Below are 20,053 nucleotides of genomic sequence, written 5' to 3' on the forward strand. Positions count from 1 at the left end.
CCTAATTCACTGAGCCACCTGATCTTTCCAAAATCCCCAAACAAAACTACTTCTTCTCCCTTAAAGGAAAAAGCTCCCCTTTAGATTTAAAAACAACTTCTCTCCTCGACCATTTCCATGAGAGCATGCCATGAAGTTACACATAAAATTAAAACTTCGCAGCAGAACTTCGCAGATGTAGAAGGCTGTCATCATTACTATGTACATATCATCAATAACAGCACCTGGAGAAATGGAGGAGATGGTGCATTGGGGACTCAGCATGTTCCTAAATTTGCCTGCTATCAAGTAAAAGTTTTCCTAACTCCTATGAAATAACAGTTAAAAGCGAGGGTGCCATAAACCATTATGGTTTAAACCTGATTTTTAAAAATTCAGTAGGAAAAGCCATGCACCTAAATTCAGTAGGAGAGTATGGGTGCCACCCAAAGCAGCTTCATCCCTTACCCCCTGCCTTTAGAATGCCAACTGATGCCACGGAAAGATCAGCTCTCTCAAGAGTTTCATGAATGCCAAGGAATGGGGAATTCACGGATTTCCAGAGCCTCCCTCACGCAGGAGATCTATCAGGATCGCTATCTCCTTCAGCTGCCCTTAATAAGCTACCCCTCCAGCTATGATTTGGGTGTTTCTGCAATGGATAGAGGAGAGACATTATTATTCAAAAGGTCCTTTAAAATAAAAAGCGTACAAGGCGAAGGACCCGAAATTCATCCTGGGGAAAAAAGAGAAGGGTGATGATAGACCTCCCACTGCCAAAAGCGGCTGAAAGCCGCTCGTTAGAGGGCATTTCTCCAAAGTGGCCAAACTTTCCCAAAATAGTCCTCTGGCGGCCAAAGCGGGGGGGAGGAAAAAAAAAAAAAGTGGAAAACCAAAACAAAACAACAAGCATACAGCCCCAAACCGGCTTGTGCCTCCGAATTACGCAGCCACTTCTCCCGGCAAAGTGCACGCTCCCGCGCCGCGGCCGCACGCCCGGGCCGGCGAGCGGCAGCCCCGCCGCGCACCCCCACACACACCTGCCTCGGCCGGGGTCCGTCTCCGCGTCTACCTGTTGCAGCTCTCGCCAACGCTATGACACTCCAGCTGCGGAGCCCCCCCAAATCCAACCACATCCAGGCCAGCGGGCTGCCGCTCCCCTGTAGCGGGAGCGCCCGGGGAGGCAGCGAGGCTCCTGCACCCAGGTGACTGCTGCACGGGCTTCCTCCCGCAGCCTGAAGTTGGCTCGCGTCTCCCCCGTCCAATGACACCCCGGGCGCGGAGGGGCGGAGAGGACCCGGCAGCGGGGCCCGGGGTAGGAGCGGGGCTTGGGGCGGGCAAAAATGGGGAGGGAGAGAGGAGAGAGAGGGCGGGTCGAAGCCCGGAGGGGGGGGGAGTGGGTCGGCTCCAGCTCCTTTTAAATGCGGGTCACATGTCCAGATAAAGTTCAGGTTGATATCCCGCCCCCCTCCTGAGCGATTGGCCCAGGGGGAAGCAGAGCTCCACGCTGCCTGGGCGAGGGTGGCTTCTCATTGGGCAGTCGCGGCTGTCAGTCACCGGGAGGACGACATGACTGATACAAAGTTGCTGCGACACAGCCTGGACTGGCAGCTCCCTTAAAGCCGCAGCTGCGGCGGGCTTTTTGGGGTGCGGAGCGGCGGCTACGACTCTGGGCAGGAGGCCCCTCCTCCGCACGCTGACACTTCCCCCCCACCCCCACCCCGCGCTCAGCTTCCCCTTGCCATCTGGCTCTCCTGCCGACCCTGAGCTCTCCGAAAAGACGTGCAAAGTGTGGTGACGCGTAAAAGTCGGCTTTTCCGAGAGCCAGTCCAGGTGCAACCCCCTCGCGCTCTCCACCTGCGGCGCCAGGTGACGGGCAGCCCCGGCCCGGGCGCTGCCCTCCGTGGCCACGCACAGGGCAGGGCTCCCTCCCGCGGGGGCTGCACCGACCCCCGCGGTCCTCTCCGTGCCCCTCTCCTGGGTCTCCCCAGTTACCTCTCAGCAGAGCAGCCGCAGCGGCTGCTGCCAGCCTGCAAGAGGAGGATCACGTTCCCACTTGATTTGAATTTCCTTGTTTTAAACCTTGCAGGAAAAGTGGGTGCTTTCAGCGTAGCCGAGCCTTTTAAACACAGCCTCCCACCCACTTCCTCACCCCCCCACCCCCAACCAAAAAAAAAAAAAAAAAAAAAAAAAAAAAAAGTACCAGGGTCATGAGCTGCTGCGCTCTCTCCTTATAATTCTGTTACTGTACTTACTACTCAGTGTTGGATTTTTCCACTAGTTCCATTAGGAAGGAAAGCCTTCGATGGAGGATAGTCACTTCTTTAGAATGGGTGGGAGTGGTGCAGATAATTGGGGGGGAAACATACAGAAGAGGGGGAAGGAGCCCAACTATTGTCGAAGGACACACAGCATCTGCAAGAAGACGTTTCCAATATTCCCTCCAACCGCCCGCTGCCCCTACCTCAACTCTCCTCCCGCCCACTCAAACTCTGGGCTTCTTAACTTCGATATCTAAGCAGGACTTGGATAGTCCGCGGACGAGGCTCGGTTTTAGGCTCCCCGCTGGCTCCCAATCAGCGCCAGTGACGCACACCCCTAAATCTGGTACCCGGGCCCTCGGCGACCTGCCCGCCTGCAGCCCGCAGCCGGGCGCCAGCAGCTGCCCAGCCTCCCGCCTCACCCTCGCCCCGCGCCCGCCTAAGTCGTGGGGAAGGCGCTCGCCCTGCGCCCAAAGGCCCCTCTCCGCCTGACGGTTAGTGAAGCTTCGGGATTTCGGACCCTGGAAGCAAGAAGACTCTAACTTCCAGCCATTCCAGGCAGGGAAAACTCCCTGCTAGCGGAGGCGACAGGGACCGCGCGGGAGGGCTGGTCCCGGTGCCCACTCAGATGTCCGGCATCCCCCTGCGCAGAGCGACCCCCGGCGTCCCAGCTGCCGGGAGTCCCGGCCGAGTGTCCCCACACTCCCGAGGGGCCCGCTGTCACCCGCGCCCTCCCAGCCCGGCAGCACGGGGTGCCGATCGCGCTCCGGCGGAGCGCGGGCGGCAGCGGGAGCGAGGGGAGTCCCGGAGGAACCGGCGCCCGGGCACACGGGAAAGCGGCAGCGGCCGTTCAGCCTGCGCTGCCAAATTATTCATTATTAAAGGAATGGCCGTGCCTGTTTTACTAAGTTTTTTCCCCCCCCTCCTTTACGGGGAGAGCCCATTTTGCCCTGGATCTCAGCTTCTTGCAAAATCTAGGTTAGGACGGTCCAGAGACGACAGCCGCTGCGATCGCTCGCTTTGCCCGCGCCCAGCAACCCTGCCCAGAGGCAGCCCGGCGGGCACCCAGTCTCCTGCCCGCAGTCCACCTCTGCGTGGACCCAGCCTTCACCAGGGCCGCCCCTGAGCTGCCCGGGTCCCCTCCCGCCGCTGTCAGTGCAGTGACTCGCTGCGCTCACCTTTTCTAGGACATGGTAGGGAGGCTGGGACGCGGGTGGAGGGAGGGGGGGTGGCAGCGAGACTCCCGCCGCCGCCGCCGCCGCCGCCACCAGCAAGTCCAATATGGGCAGATCGGCAATAGCGATGGAGAGGATGGTAATCCCGGCGGCCGCCCTTCGGACGGTGGGTAGAGCGATAGAGCAGCGGTGTTGTCACCCCGCAGGAGCAGGCGAGGCGCCGGTGCCAAATGGCTCCGAGGGGGACGCGGGAGCCCGCGCGCCCCCAGCAGCGGCGGCTGGCCTCGGGCGGGCCTCTCTCTCTCTCTCTCTCTCTCTCTCTCTCTCTCTCTCTCTCTCTCTCTCTCTCTCTCTCTCTCTCTCTCTGGGGCGTCTGGTCTCCCGGGCGTTGACAGCGGCCCCGGGAGCCTGGGAATTCCGCGGGGTGATCCCGAGTCCACTGCCCCGCAGCGCGGCTCTCCGCGCCCCCTCCCCAGGCCCAGGGTGGCCAGTGACAGCTCGGACGTCGGAGTGTGTGTGAGTGTGTGTGTGTGTGTGTGTGTGTGAGTGTGTGAGTGTGTGTGTGTGTGTGTGAGTGTGTGTGTGTGTGAGAGAGTGTGTGTGAAAGTGTGTGTGTATGTGAGTGTGTGTGTGTGAGTGTGTGTGTGTGTGAGAGTGTGTGTGAAAGTGTGTGTGTATGTGAGTGTGTGTGTGTGTGTGTGAGTATGTGTGAGTGTGTTAGTGTGTGTGTGTGTGTGTGTGTGTGTGTGTGTGAGATGGGGAGGCCGCGAGGGGAGCTCTGGGCTCCGAGGCCCCCTCCCAGGGTCAAGCCCTCCCCATCCGGAGAAGGTAGCAAAGCGCCCAGCCACCGCCTGGTGGGAGACGGGCTAGGGGTGCCAGGGGCCGCCCTCCCACCCCAGCTGCAGGTGGGGAGGAGGCCAAGAAAAAGACGGAACCCCAGTGCACGGAGCACCCTAAACCTCACTTGAGGCTCCCCTCCCCCCCAAAGTCCGGCCCGGCCTCAGGCCCCAGCCTCAGGTGCAGTTCCCAGCTGCGGGGGGCCGTGCGGACTCTTTGGGGGCGGGAGGGAAAAGTTTCTTTTCCTGCTCCCTCGCTGCCCACCCGGGGAGGAGGCAGCATCTCTCCTCCTCCTCCAGGCTCTCTGCGCCTCTGTCCCATCCCCACCATGGGGGGGCGCCGAGGACCCGCTGCGTTTCTGCGGCGGGGGCGTTTGGGGGAGGGGGAGAGGGGTAGCGGCGGCCGCCCCGGGCCCCCAGCTCTGCCAGCCGCTGAGACGCGCGCGGCCGCGGGTCCCGGGAGCTGCGGGAGGCAGGAGCCGCGCGCCGGGGCCCCTTCCCCGCGGCTCTCGGAGCGCCGCGCGCCCCCGCGCCCGCCGGGGCAGCACCTACGCAGACGAGAAAGTGAAAGGGGGGCGCCCCAGCCGGGGAGGCGGCGGGTGGCACGCGCGTGCGGGAGCGCGCGGTTGGGGGGTGGGGGTGGGGGAGTGGGTGGAGGATGTAGTGATCCAGGGATTCTCCTGCTCCCCCTGCCCTTCGCAGCTGCCTCCTTGCTCAGAAGCTTCTTTGAAACCCCAGGTGACCTACACCCCGCTATCGGAGCTGGGGATGCATGTTTTACTGCGCGACAGGCGTCAGCCCCAGACTGTTCCACCGCACTGGTACCCTTACCGCGGGTGGGAGATTGGGGTGGGGGTACTGGAGGGGATGTATTGTGAATGTCATTACCACTTACAGTCTCCTCTGCTTGTGGTCCTTTAGGACTCAGGTGAACCCAGAGAACTGGCTATGTACACCCCTTTTCAGGTTTAATATCCCCCCACCCCCCTACAGGCTCTACTGGAACCCTCCCCCCGCCCCCGCCCTGCCTAATTCTGGGTTCTTTCACGTTTTCTTTCTAAATAGCTGTGAAAATTGCTAATCCCTTCCCACATTAAGTCCTGTTAAATCCGAGCCGCCCTGTTAAAACAATCACTACCTTTCTTTGACCACATTCCCACTGTGGGAATATCAACCTTCCCATTTCACCCATCACCCACCCAGGCAGTGTTGGTAGTACTTAATTCTTAGATGGCTTCGAGTGGCATTTTGGCCTCTAGCAAAATGACCTTTTGCCTCAGTTTCCTTATTTGTAGGGAATGTGGAATCCTTAAAATATTTAGGTGAATTAAAAAAATAATAACAATGTATTTTAAAATTACCATATTAAAATATATTCAATGAAATGTTTAAAGAACCTCTATTTAAAAGTTTACTGACTACAAAAAAAAAACCTGATTTTTGAAATGCATCAAATTTTAGATGGATTGAGATTGGTGGGTTGATAAAGTAGACAGAAGGATAATAGATATCTGATAAAGCATACAATATTAATGGTAGATTCTAAGTGGTGGGTATACAGCTATACACCGTAAAATTTTTTCAACTTTTTTATGTGTTTGAATTTTTTCATAATGAAATGATAGAGAAAACCCTTATTTGTGGTAAACAAATATTGTAAGTTTTCTGTTTACAAACTTGGTCAATTAATCTTTCTTCTCACTTTACAAAATGATTACCATACACATTCTATACCTAGGTACCCCACTGGTACTTAGTCAATAATTCCATTACAGACTGCTTGGTGGGGATCAGACTATTGTGTTATAACTAGAACATTTTAGAATTTGGAAGCTTTTACTTTTTATTTTTTTATTTTTGTGTCCATTCTCAATTTTTGTTTTATCTTCCCTGCCTTTAAAAGTTTGTTATTATATAACTGAGATTGAATTCTTCAGGATCTATGGATATTCTTTTGAAATCTTTTCACACCAAAATAGCCTCAGGAGATGGTCCATACATCCATACATATCAGCTTCTACTACCCTTTGGGAGAGATGTCAAGGGATCTTGCAATAAATAATGTTTAAAACTTTGCTTTTGGATATCTGGGTATCTAGATATTTGCCCAAACGTCTGAACAATTAAATTTCCATTTTCTCTTCATTTTCTTTTGCTGGCTGTAAAAGGAGAGGTGGCCCCTGCCCCTCCTGAAGGGATAACAGCTCTAGGATAAGATGTGTGGTTCCCTCATTGGAGGAGAAGGTAACATTGATTTTGCTAAGAATCAAAGATAGGGATGGAGGGGTTTCTGGTTATTTGGATTACTTTCCATTCCAGTGCTAATTTATAAAGAATCCAATAAACTTTAAAAAGTATACATCCAGAAATGTCATTACGTGCTCTCTTTTCTTTTAAGATTAAAAAAATATATATGTTTTATTGACTTTTTACAGAGAGGAAGGGAGAGGGATAGAGAGCTGGAAACATTGATGAGAGAGAAACATCGACCAGCTGCCTCCTGCACACCCCCTACCAGGGATGTTCCCTTGACTGGAATTGAACCCGGGCCCTTCAGTCCACAGGCCTATGCTCTATCCACTGAGCCAAACCGGTTTCGGCCATTATATGTTCTTATGGCTGTCCTTAAACAAAGTTAGTTCTTTTCATCCTTTTAGATATGTATATTTTTTTCTTTGCAAAAGAAAGGAAAAGTTTGTGTATTTTTTAAAAAGAGAAATAAGAATTAAAGGAAAAGCTTTAACTCTATCTGCAAATGGTGGGAGACTACTTATAGCTGCCAAATAGTCTTAAATCTTGAAGTGGCATCAGATATGTCCCTTTTGACAATTGTTCACTCTTAGTTCCAGTTGTGGTACCACTGGACACCTCCTTTCCTCAACCCATTAGTATCAAACTCCCTGAGGTTTGCCACATTAAAGTGCAGGATTTAGCGTTTGCAATGATATGTGACATCACATCCTCTATTACCGTGTTTCCCCGAAAATAGACCTAGTGCATGGAAAGATAAGACATCCCCTGAAAATAAGACCTAGTGCAACTTTGGGAGAAAAAATTAATATAAAACACTGTCTTATTTTCGGGGAAACAGGGTATATACCTTCAGATACAAGGCCTAATATAATCTAAATTTGTGTTGGGGGGAAAAATCCTCCCTTCCTCTTTAAGTTTTAGCAGAGTCAACCCTTGGTTCTGATCCTAATCCCATTTCTTTCATCAGCTGACGGGGGGACGGGGGAGAGGGGGGTTTGGGTGGGTGGATAGGCAATGAATTGTTTGAGCCATGAAATCATAACCCCCCCCCCAAAAAAAAGAATATATTTCTTAATGTATTAAACACCTGTCCTTTATATCTTTACTATGGACCAGAAAGTAAAGATCATTAAGTATCATATAATTTACTTCAATAATTTTTAAAAGCTAAAAGCTAAGCATTTGGTCATAGTTAACTTCATTAATAAGCCAAGCCAAGCTGGTTTCCTGGTCTCTCTCTCTCTCTCTCTCTCTCTCTCTCTCTCTCTCTCTCCTTTCTTTCTAAAAAGCAAAGCTTACCCCCACTCCCAACCCGTGTCTCTTACCAGCTGTTGGGAAGAGTTGAGAAAGAGAGAGAGAGAGAGAGAGAGAGAGAGAGAAAGGAGGGGGTTGTTAGAGAAGATGAATCCTGGAATAATATAAGATAGAACTTCTTCTTTATTTATTGCAAAACACACGTTACAGTTTATAAACACTGCAAGCAAATAAGAAATTGTGAACCAGAAGATAAATACAAAACATATCAGGATTTTTATTACTATCCAAAATAGAACAAACTCAATATTCTAAACAAGTTGGAATATTTTTAATAGATTTGGTTACTCATTAATTTCTGTATTTGTTTATCTAACTATTTATTCACCTGTCTACCTTAATTTCACCATAGTCATTTTAAATAGAAAATACACAAACCTACTACATTTCTATGGCCAGATTTTGAGATGACAGAGCACCGAACAGCCTATGCATCACAATTAGCATGCCATATTATTAGAAGCAAATCAGATTTCACTGTGCCTACACTGATGTTCTAAGTTTAGAAATAATGTACAATGGTTGAAAATCGGGGATGGGGGACGGGGTTAGAGCAATTTATTTTTAATAAAAATAAATATATTTTTTAATTTTTTCTTTGTTCTTTTTCTTGGTTTAGTACTGGAAATTCAGCACTTTTAAGTAACTATGCTAATCTTAACTACATAACTGCATGGTTTGAGTGCTCATTGGGATTATGGGTCGAGACTGTTTTCTCATGTTATGTGCAATCACAATCACAGAAAAGTGAAACAATCCAGTGGGTCAGGTGTGAAAAACAAGAGCCTCTGTTGAACTTGGTGAAAAACTCATTTAGAATTTCCCATTAGGACTTTACAGAAGCTTTTCAGTAGTTGGCACTATATTTTTAGCAGCATTTTAACAGCTGTCAGTAACAACCAAGACAACATTTTGATCAACACTATTTTTTTCATTCTAACAGAGATGATTGCAAAGAAATAAAATGCTTCAGGATTTAAATGTTGAGCTATGAAAGAATAAAAAGGGGGGTATTTTCTTATGATATAAAATGTTAACACATCAAGGGCAGACAATAAGGTATTTATATTAAAAGAGGCCAAATGAATTTTTAAATTTTAATTTTCTGATGCCTATGTAACATCATAAAGATTTTATTCTTAAAAGGTGTGTTCAATGTCAGAAATAGAAATGTCAGAATAAGAGAATGTGCAGTGTATCTTGTCATATAATTTGCAAGTAGGTCAAGAATAGCCATGTGGGTATCTGAAATGAATAAAATCTTTTCCTTAACATTAGCGTTTATAAAGGGAGGTTATCACATGTCAGATATATGACACTGGAAATAGCAGACAGAAAAATGTAAGAAGCTTCATGACAGATGTCATCTTTATTCCTAAAGATAGAGGTAAATTTGCTATGGATAATGCATTACAAAGCAAACTAAAACTAAATATCTGCAAGTGTCAAATTTCTCTCTCACCTATAGTCTCCCCAAATTGAATGATTTGGGTTTCAAGGGAAGTAGAGTGATGGTATATTATTAAAAGAAGCTACTGAATCATCTTATCCGGAGCTCATCTGCTCATTTCAAGGTCCTAATCCAATTTTTGAGTTTGTCCCAACCAAGGCAGCTGAGTATTTCCCACTTCATCTAGCTGGCACAGTGGGGAATTAATGCATTCTTATATCAAATGATATTTTTATTATATTGCATTTGTCTCTTCTAATCCTAATGGGGGCACCAATTATTAGCTCTTTCAATATGAAGCATTTTCAATTGCTTGGTAGGACTTCTTTAAACAGTCATGGAATTTAGAAGAAAAAAAAATGAAGTCAGATCTCCTTTCCTTGTTCCCAGTACAAACCCTGTTAGATGCAAATCTTTTGGTGTTGGCAGTTTTTCACAGAGCATTGTATGGTTTTCTTAGTGCATAAATTTTTGACATTAAACATCTATATGTAAAAATGAAACATGTATAAAACACTTCCTATGTGTAAAGTATATCCACATCAGTTATTAATACTTAAACCACAATCTATTTTGAAGTGCTTAATGCTAATTATAGCTAGACTTTAATATTTTATAAAACAAATAGACATAATTCCATTTAAATTAGTTCATTATTTAAAAAAAAATGCTTTTTAATGGCCTTAGCCATGAATGTGGTGGAACCATGTACTCTAAATAGAGGCTGAGTAGAGTTAGCCTGCTGCTAGATGATGACAGTAGAGATTGCTTGCTTGTATAAGGGACCAAATAATACCTCAAGCCTTGTGATTTTCCTTATATATTCATAAATGTAACTTATACTCAGTTGTTGTAAGTTCATACAAAAGCACATACCTTTTTTTTTTTTTTTTTTTTTTTTTTTTTTACAATTAATGATCTTTTAAAGCTATATATATAAAAGCATAAGCGACTGTTACAACTGGTCAATCAGCAGTAGCTATGATGTGCACTGACCACCAGGAGGCAGATGCTCAATGCAGGAGCTGCCCCCTGGTGGTCATTGGGCTCCCACAGCCAACCTTCTACAGCCAGTCAACCTCCTGGAGTCCCTCCCCCTTTTTGGACATGGTTCCTCACCACTGGCCAGCTGGCCCCATCAACCCTGATCACCAGCTAGGCCAAGGAACCCCACCCATGCACGAAATCGTGCACTGGGCCTCTAGTATTGGATATAAAACAATCTCAAAAATGTTAAATATAACAAAAATTTTATTCATGTGAGATAAATCAACAGATTTTGAAATACAAGTAATAATATTCCATAGAAAACCAATTAAGCTCAGCTCTTAACCTATTCCTAATACAGAGAGAGAGAGAGCTAGTATGAGGCGATTGGTGTGTATTAGCACAGGGGGAATGTGCAGAACACACTCTCTCCTTAAGGGCAGAACTGACAGTCCTGTTCCTTCTGATTGGCTAATACCCATGCGTAATTGGTCAAGGCTGCCAAACAGATCATTAAACTTTATCAGCATTATCTCTGCTTTCAGGGGCTATTCAAAATTTGCTTGAGACATGTTCAGACCACAAAGAGCCAAGAAAGAAGGATTCCTACAATAAAAGTAGTAGTTTCTTTTCCTCCAATTTGCAAAAATTCTGTATGTTGGATGAATTAAATGAAGAAAGAGACAGGCTCAGGTTGATCTGTCAACTTCTATATGAGATAAATGTAGAGGGTCTGCAGAAGGCATTCATTTTGCTATTTGGGGTTCATATGCTATTTATAATTTATTGGCCTTCCTAGGATTTTGATGAAAAATTCCAGATTTTCCATACATTCCAGATGCCATATATCTATCTACCTGACTTACAGATTGTAAAATGTTGAGATAGATTACAAAGCAAGTTGTGAACTTCTTACTCTGGAGGAACTTATAAGTTTTCCTCTGATCAGGAATAACAAAGGCAGGGGTCTGAAGCTGGGCAATGTAGTAAAGTATCTATCATCTTTGTTTGGCCTTAAAAATAATTGTTTTACAAAGAGAAAATGAGATCAGGAAGAAAGGCCCGATATAGCCTGATGAATTAATGGGTGATAAAGTACATTGGAACTTTGACACCTAGCTTTTTACATTTTCTTTTGAATAGCTGCCTCTATGTCATGAACCAGGTATCACACAAAAGAGTAAATTCAGCAGTTTGTCAGTTAGAGTGGCAGTAAAATATAAAGGTTAAAAGCAGAGTCGGGAGCCAGATTTAGCCTGGATTTGGACCCCAGCTCTGCCTTGGAGTAGCTGTGTGACTATGGGTAAATTACATAAACTCTGAGCCTCATCTTCTACAAAATGAGATATAACAACTTACCTCAGAGGGTTTAAGAACCCGCATGATGACTGGTTTATCCTATATAATAAAAGCCTAATATGCAAATTGTCCCCTTGGGCGGGCAGTTGACTGGGAGTTTGACAGCTTGCTATGATGTGCACTGACCACCAAGGGACGGTGAGGAACATGGCGGGCATCAGCAATGCAGTGCTGGGAGCAGGTGGCAGTGGAGGCACTGCTGGCCCCAGGGGCCCCCTGGACCATGATGGGATGGTGGAGCAGGTGAGCAGGTGGTGCCAGGCCAAGGTGGGTGAGAGTGGGGGCCTGATTGCCCTGCTGATCACCCTGCAGATGGCGACCAGCAGCAGCTCTGACACTTTCATTACAAAGAAAGGGCAATAGCAATATTACAATATTTCTTCTAATTATTTTCCTTTCAATGTGCACAAATCCATGCACTGGGCCACTAGTAGTAAATAATAAATATCAGCCGTGCTATTTTTTACATACTCTTAATTTTATACCATTTTCTCATACCCATTTATCTACCTATATTCTTCCCTGCTTTCCATGCACTTGGCATCTGACCTTATTGGATCACCTCTCCCCTTTTTGTGTTTTTCTTACTGAGCTATTTGATATTCAGGGCTATCTGCTTGGCTTCCTTCCACTAATATCCAGGCAAAATTTCTTCTTCTATCTCAGGCCTCCCATCATAAAACATGCCACCCTTGTGGCACAGCATAAACTTGTCCTGGACCTTTACATACTATTTATAAGGTCTTTTTGCTACTTGAAGAAGTAAATTCCCTTAAGTGAAATTTAAGAGACAAGGCTATGGGTTCCCCAAATCTGATTTTATTTTCCCCTTTCCCCGGACACAGGAAAGCTACATACCCTAACCTCCCTTTCATTTGGGCTGAGTTCATATGACTGGGTCAGGATCCCAGGGCAGTGGAGGTGATGTGCTCCACTGTTGTAACCCCCCTCAGTGATTGTCCAGGCTCTCCCTTCCCTTGAAAGCCTCAGGGGCTGAAGTTTAGAAAGGAGACTGGATCCCAGAGTCGCCTCTTGGAGGAAAGCTACCTAGGAAAGTTACCTGAACTCCACTTGACTATAATGTGAGAAATAAATCTTAATTGTGCACATTTCAGGATACTTGGGTGTATTAATTTAGATTATACAGCACATGTGTCAAACACAAGGCCCACGGGCCAAATCCGTCCCGCCAGGCCTTGCAATGTGGCCCGCACTGCGCTGTCATCACTGCACTCCGCTGCGTTTTCCATCACAATGACAGTTTATGACTGTTCAGTAAACCATTCGGCCCGCGATTTAGGCTGGATTTTAGATTTTGGCCCCTTCTCTGATTGAGTTCGACACCCCTATTATACAGAATAGAAATATTTGGACATGAAGTGAATTTACTGTGAATTATAGTAGAGTTTGAATGTAGAGTTTTATTGAATTCATTACGGAGTTTACGAGTAGGTAGCTGAGCAGAATGTTGTAGAGAAAAGGATAGGAACTGCCATAGAACCAGATTCAATCTCTGTCTCAGCATTTATAACTTTGACTTTAATATGTTCCTTCTCTGGAATCCAAATAATACTTTTTCTCATAGTGTTATTGTGTAAGTTAACTAAAACATATTAAGTAACTCTCTTCTATCCCTATACCCTTTCCAAAATTCCAATATTTCCAATCTAGTGTTTAATTTCTGCGATTCTTCATTCTAGACTGCTTTCCATAAGGTTGACTTTATAGGAGTGCTGGACTAAAGTCTTGACAATAAAGGCTAGCAATTTGGTCCAGAGAAAATATCCATATCCTTAATTTGTGTCCAAATAAAAGAAAATCATTATAAAATTTTATGCGCTGAAAGTAGTACTTAGTAGAGAACAATTTTGCCTTTATTTAGTGCATTATTCAGAATGTCCCCAAGTTAGAAAGCTATGCCAGGCACCATGGCACAATTGTGAAAATACTGTATTTAATTAAAATGGGAATTTCTGAAATAATTACTATATAATTTATATTTCAAAATCTTACATAAAAATTTGACCCATGCAATATTGATGAGTTAATTTTCCTTTTCCCTGTCCCATCTTAACAACTAGAAGAACAGTCTCTATTTGAAATTATTCGGGGTGGGCCATTGGCAGAATGAACACCAGTAAAGATAGAAATATCGAGTAGCACCTATTTTTCACCCACTCTGTTTGCACACACCCAGTGCTACTGGGACACTCAATATAAATGCACACTTCAAAGACACACCTGTGAGAGTTGCCATTGTTACCTGCTATTTATATTTAAGCAAATTGTTAAGAGTTTATGCCATATAAACTGGTGATTTTTTAAATTAAAAAACATGAGCTAGCACATAACTTATTCAATTAAAGGGCAAATATGGCAAAATTTTATATTAGGCACACAAGGAAGAAAAATTAAAAATTCAAATGTAGGTTTACATATCTTGGTTCTACATTGCATTGTAATGTATATTAAAGCTCAATATGGCAACAGACTAAGCTCTCTATGACAGCTTTTGTTTTATAAAATTGTAAATGCTTCTCATCAATTATCAAATAGATGTCCCTGAAAATGGACAGAGAGACTGCATGCGCGCTTGGTCTTCATTGCTTTCTGACTTTCACTCACCATTTCTTCTTTTCTTTTCTTTTCTCACCATCCCAACCTCTAACTTTCATCCAAGTTATATTCCAACACCTTTACTCCCCCCTCCCAATGTGGCATTGCATTTTACATAGAGTTTGGTTCTGAAGTCAATGAACAAAGTGAAAAGTCGTATAAAGTCAAAAATTTCCTCAGGGAAAAAAAAATCCCTTAATCCCCACTTAAAGTACAATATGCATGACCATTTGCATGCACATTTGAGGCTGATATATGGTCCAACTTAGCTAGTTTTTCCTCCAGCCTAGGAACAGATTGCTGTTTTCTCAGTTAAACACCTGATGAAGTAGTTGGCTTGCATTTAGGGGCCATGTTGTAAAAAAAAAAAAAATGTATCTTTAAACACTTGAATCACACTCTGCATGGTGAGATGCTCATACTATGAGAGCGATTCAGGAATCGAGACCAACTGAGGGAACATGAGGTTCACATCTCTCTGCCTGCGCTCCCTGGGGCATATGCTCAGTGGAACGCGGGACAGAATCTCCCACACTATTTACATTCTCCTCTTTCCCTCTCTCTCCTTCTGGCAAAAGAAGTTGAGTTGAATATGGACGAGAACTTTATCTGTATTAAGGAAAAATCCTACTCAGAACCACAACTTTTTCTAAGAAGGGCAGTTCCTGTTAAAGGGAAATTTCAGGGCCTCTGTTGCTCCCATGAGCTGAAACAGCAATTGGTAGCCCCTTCAATATAACAGAGGTAACTGCCTTACAGGTTATGGACATACAAAAATGAATGTCCAGTCGAAACCGGTTTGGCTCAGTGGATGGAGCATCGGCCTGCAGACTGAAAGTTCCCAGGTTCAATTCCAGTCAAGGGCATGCACCTTAGTTGCGGGCATATCCCCAGTAAGGGGTGTGCAGGAGGCAGCTGGTTGATGTTTCTCTCTCATCGATGTTTCTAACTATCTCTCATCTTCCTCTTTGTAAAAAATCAATAAAATATATTTAAAAATGAATGTCCACTTGGATCAAGAAGTATGGAAGCTCAGGAGAGTTGACTTGCTGTATATCATGCTTATCAACCTTTGCTCTACTGGCATTTTGGATCATATATTGTAGTTTTTTGTTGGGGTGGGCTCTCCCGTGCATATAGGATAGTTAGCAGCATCTCCAGCCTCAAGTCACTTGGTGACTGTGATATCCACACTCCTCTTCGACAAGCTGTGAAAACCAAAAATGTCTCCAGACTTGCCAAATCACTCTTGAGGAGCAAAATCATCCCTGAGAAACACTGTTCTGTATGACAGAGTGGAAAGCCTTTAAAACCCTAGGGAGGAAATTCTAGATGGATGAAGTGAAAGAGGCAATATGGGATGGTGATGGGAGGAGCTTTCTAGATAGTGCAAGGCTGGACACTATGTGAAGCAAAGTAACCTCTGAAAAATCCTTAGTAAGGAGATGGCTGAAGGTTTCTAAAAGACAGTAGTGTCTAAACTCCCATTTGACTCTGTTTTCTGTTATATGAACTCCCTTTCATTTCCCCAGACCTCTAGGAAAGTCTGTTGTAAACTCTGACACCATGTGAGAGCAATGAGGGGATAAGTTTCCCACCTGAGCTGACATTATGTGCAACAGGAACTGTCCACATGCATGTTACTAAATGACATCTTGGAACCAAAGTAAGCTTTCCAAACATCTTTGGATTTGCACAAAAAGTGGACTATGGCTTTAAAAAGCTCTTATCTATACCATAAGGGGGAAGGGCCTCTCAAAGGTTTTATGACTTGTGGGTTTCCTGAGGCACACAGAGGCACCACCAACCCTGACAAGGGTTAGTGTGGGAGGAGAAGATGCTCATCTCTTTTCCCAAGTCTTTCAGGGATCTAGGATTAGAATCTGGGGCCTCTGGGAATGGGAGATGATCACTTCTCAGTGTGAAGATGATCTTTACTATCCTATTTAATAAAGAGCTAATATGCTAATTAGATTGGATGGCATAATGACCTTCCATAATGACCAGAGGGCGGGGGGTAGGGCCACAGGCCCCGGAGGCAGCCAGGCTGTGAGAGCTGAGGCAGTTGGGGCTGCAAAGGCCTACCCTTGCACAAATTTTGTGCATCGGGCCTCTAGTGTCATATAAATCTTTCCCAGGCACTGCTCATTCCCTTGCTCTCTCACCCTCAAAAATCTCACTGTTTCTTTTGCTTCTCCATCTTAGATGCTCTTCTACTACCCTGTCATAATGTCCCATATATTCTATATAATAAGAGGCTAATATGCAAATAGACCTAATGGCAGAACAACTGAAAAACCGGTCGCTATGACATGTGCTGACCATCAGGGGGTACGTGTGGAACATGGTTGAAATCAGCTGCCGTGGGATGATGGAGCAGGTGAGCAGGGGCGCCAGAACAAGGTGGGGCACCAGTTACTGTCATTGAGGTGAGCCTCTGGTGGTTACTGAAAATTCTTTGCTCCTGTGCACTATAGTCCCACCTGACACTTGCACCCACTGCCAGCACTGGCCCCGTTCTCACCCACAGCTGGCGCCAGAGCTGCTGCTCATACCTGCTGCTAACACACAATGCCAGTCCCAATTGCTTGGCGGCATCAGCAGGTGCAAGCGGGTAATTGCCAGCCCCTGAGGGCCACAGCAAGAGGGTCTGGTGGGGTGCGGAGGATGGACTGAGACCCACCCCTGCACCTACTGCAGCCCCACAGTCCACAGTTCTTTTACAAGTGCACAAATTCATGCCACTGGGCCCCTAGTTTTTCTATAAAAACTTCAGCTGTATCTCTTTGCCACCTTCCCAACACTACCTCACTAGCTGGGTACAAATTTGGAAGGCCTCCTCTCCTCTCAGCCCACTCCCCTTTTAGGGTCAGGTTTAAATTATTTCCTCAACACATTCTGCTCTTTGTTACTCCCTTGCTAATCTGGTCGAAAGCTGCGCCTTCCTACAGAGAATAGAGAGTCTTTCATTACCATATCGTCAGGTGTTAGTTTAATCTATTCTATTCTACTTCAATATATAGGTTCAATAATACTACTTCTTAGAGTAAGATAAACTCTGAACTCAACACAGTTTATTTATACCTCTTTAGGAGCAGTTATTATTTTCTATTCATTGTAATAGCAATTATTGTACATAATATATTTACCCCTAGGTGAAGAGCTCTTTGAAAACAGGAACTATATCTAAACATAATAATTGGCCCATAATTGTTGTTAAGTAATTGATTTAAAATTTTTTCTATTTTTTCCTAAAAGAATTTAAAATAGCTTAGGACAATAAATACTGGCTAATGACTGAAATTAGAATAAAGTGAGAAAGAGAGAGAGAGAGAGAGAGAGAATAGAAACCTACGAATAGTAGGTTATTAATAAGTGCTTGCTAGAAAGTAAGTCAATTTTCAATAAGAATTGCCAGTGAGTTAGTTCAATTTTAGAACAAACTATATTTGCTTTCTCACTCACAACTCTGTCCCAGTGGTGATATCCATACCCCATGCCCTTCTTTACTCTCTGTCTCCTCCACTTCCCAAATCTGGCCATGCTTTTTATATGGTCCATTAGAAACTTCCATCTTCTTCCACAACTGTACCTTCCTGACCACAGAGCTGGTTCTAGGCATGGGCACTGGACTCCAGCCAACCCGCATTTTTCTTTGGGATATTTGAAGCTGGAGCGAAAAGTAAGAGCCTTTTTTTTCTATGGATGGTAAGGTAGAAATCTGCTGAATCACCACAGTCCCTGGGTAGAGAAAGTTGAATTTTTAGGAGAAGAAGCCAATCTATAGAAAGAAGCAAAGATCAGAAACACAGAGATAATTCTGGTGGTATTTGAACCACTGGTTCTTATTTCTGAGAAATCACCCTTAAAGCTTCCCTCATCCCCTGCCTTTTCAAAGCATATTTGTTAGAGCTCCTTTTGATTTTTGTTGAATTAAGTCCAAACCCTTGAGTCTAACAATATAGCATTTCCAGCACCCAGTCAGCCTTATCTTGCTTCTAAATTCTCAGTAGAGAGCTGTCTTCTCCCAGACACCAGACTCATTCTTTCCTCTGTGGTTTTCTTAGTTATTTCCTTACCTTGAATGACCTCCTGCCTCCTCTCCCTGCAATACTAATTCTAGCCTTTCTCCAGGGTCCAATTCAAGATCTATCTCCTCTATTAAAACCTTCTTGATTGATCTTTTTCTTCTCCAAACTATTGTAGTCCTTATATCCCCAGCTCTTATCATGATGTCTGAAAAATATTTATTTTTCTGCTTTGGTTTTTTCTCTTATGTGTTTTGTGTTAGAGAATTTTGTTTTGTTTTGGTTTGGTTTGTTTATTACTTACAAACTTAACTATCTTTAAGAAACATCTTCCCATTTGTTTGTTAGCACCTTGATTTGTTTGAGTATGGACAGTTTGGGGTGAGGATTGAAGGGGAATTAAATTGGTCCACATTAAAAAGAGAGCATAATATGAGGCTTTTGCCAGCAATTTGGAAAAGGAGAAGTGAGAAGGAGAGTGCACAGCATAGCAGTGAAGCAGAAGAAGGTTGTGTATAAGCCAATGTTATCATTCTCCAGGATCCTCAGTTACTCAGGAAATTGAAATAAAGTCATAGTATCCATGGAGAGCATATGTATATATTTCCTGGAAATTGGTGAAGTGATAGAGATTTTGGTATAGATTATCAAGGGGAAAAATAGAAGCAAGCCAATATACGCATGTGCCATAGAGAGCAACCATGAAATATATGGCTGCTGGGTATTTGCAGAAAGCATGAGAGAGTTTTCAAATTCAACAAAGTCTGTACCTGGGAATTCAAGCCATGGGGCAGTAGGTCCCAGCAAACAAGTGATCATTAGTTTAGTATTATACACATTAGTCTTGCTTTTCCACCTTGATGGTAAGTTTCGTGACTTAGGAATTATGCTCTCTTCTACCTCAGAGATGCTTATGCTGTGTCAGGCTCAAAGTAACTGTTTTCATCCCCTGTCTTTTCATTTCCAGTGCTTTCTCTTTATCAGTTCTCTGCTGTATGGTAAAAGTAGGACAGGAGAGGAGAAGAATAGTCTTCCGCTAGTGAATAAACTCTTCCCTTATCTGGTCTCATCTGATTTATGGGATCTCACCTCCTCTTACCCAACATGATTCACTTTTCCAGAGTTCCTCTCTGTCTACCCACAGAACATGGAGTCTCATCTCACTATTTGTTGTTATGTTGTTGTCCTTACCTAAAACACTCCCCATTCTCTTCTTTACCTACCAAATCCTACTTGTCCTAAATTCTAGCACAAGACACAGTTCCTCGAGGAAAACTGTTAGGGCTATCAATCACTCTCCAATTATCTTTCTTCTATCGTTTGTGCCATGTCACATAACACCAATTATTGCTCTAGTGATTTTTATTATGGTTAATCTTCTCATAAGGACCTTAAGAACTGAAGGAGTGATTTTATAGATCTGATACACTGGGTTCTCAGTACTTAGCAAGTGCTTAAGAAGTTCCTCCCCCAAGTGGATTCACAAAGGGCAGGACTTTGGTTTCCTAAAATCCCTCAATGCTAGAACATTGCCTGGAAAATAGTGGGTACAGAAGAATATTTGTCTAATAATGAATGAATATTAATCTATCAAACTTTATGACTCCCAGTAGCAAAGACAAGTCTTTTCACTTTTTCTTCCCCACCTATTGTTTAAGGCATTTTTCTCAATCTCTTGAATCTAATAACTGTTCTTCTGTTGTTAGATTTCCCAGTCTTTTTGATAATTTCAGATGCTACTACCTAGCTCCTTTAGTGTGGCATCAGTCATTCTTAAAGCACTTCACTTATTTCA

The 20,053-nt window shown here is 44.6% G+C and overlaps 1 protein-coding gene and 1 long non-coding RNA gene across 8 annotated transcripts in view; one reads left to right on the forward strand and one right to left on the reverse strand.

Annotated features, from left to right (window-relative positions):
* The window catches only part of NR3C2 (nuclear receptor subfamily 3 group C member 2), a 286,816-nt gene extending 283,256 nt beyond the window's left edge, over positions 1–3,560 (reverse strand). The window contains exon 1 of one of the 7 annotated variants that reach the window (XM_045576264.1): positions 3,419–3,560. The gene's annotated coding sequence lies outside the window, so the exon portion shown is untranslated. Of the gene's footprint in view, positions 1–1,019; positions 1,376–1,974; positions 2,114–3,418 lie in introns of those variants that run through there. The other 6 variants (XM_045576263.1, XM_045576265.1, XM_045576262.1 and 3 more) reach the window with 6 other exon arrangements.
* LOC123651736 overlaps positions 3,471–20,053 on the forward strand; it is a 39,382-nt gene continuing 22,799 nt past the window's right edge. The window contains exon 1 of the long non-coding RNA XR_006740614.1: positions 3,471–3,581. This is a non-coding gene — a long non-coding RNA (uncharacterized LOC123651736). The remainder of the gene's footprint in view (positions 3,582–20,053) is intronic.

Source organism: Pipistrellus kuhlii, unplaced genomic scaffold (assembly GCF_014108245.1).
Source record: "Pipistrellus kuhlii isolate mPipKuh1 unplaced genomic scaffold, mPipKuh1.p scaffold_m20_p_8, whole genome shotgun sequence".
NCBI classification, from domain to species: Eukaryota; Metazoa; Chordata; class Mammalia; order Chiroptera; family Vespertilionidae; genus Pipistrellus; species Pipistrellus kuhlii.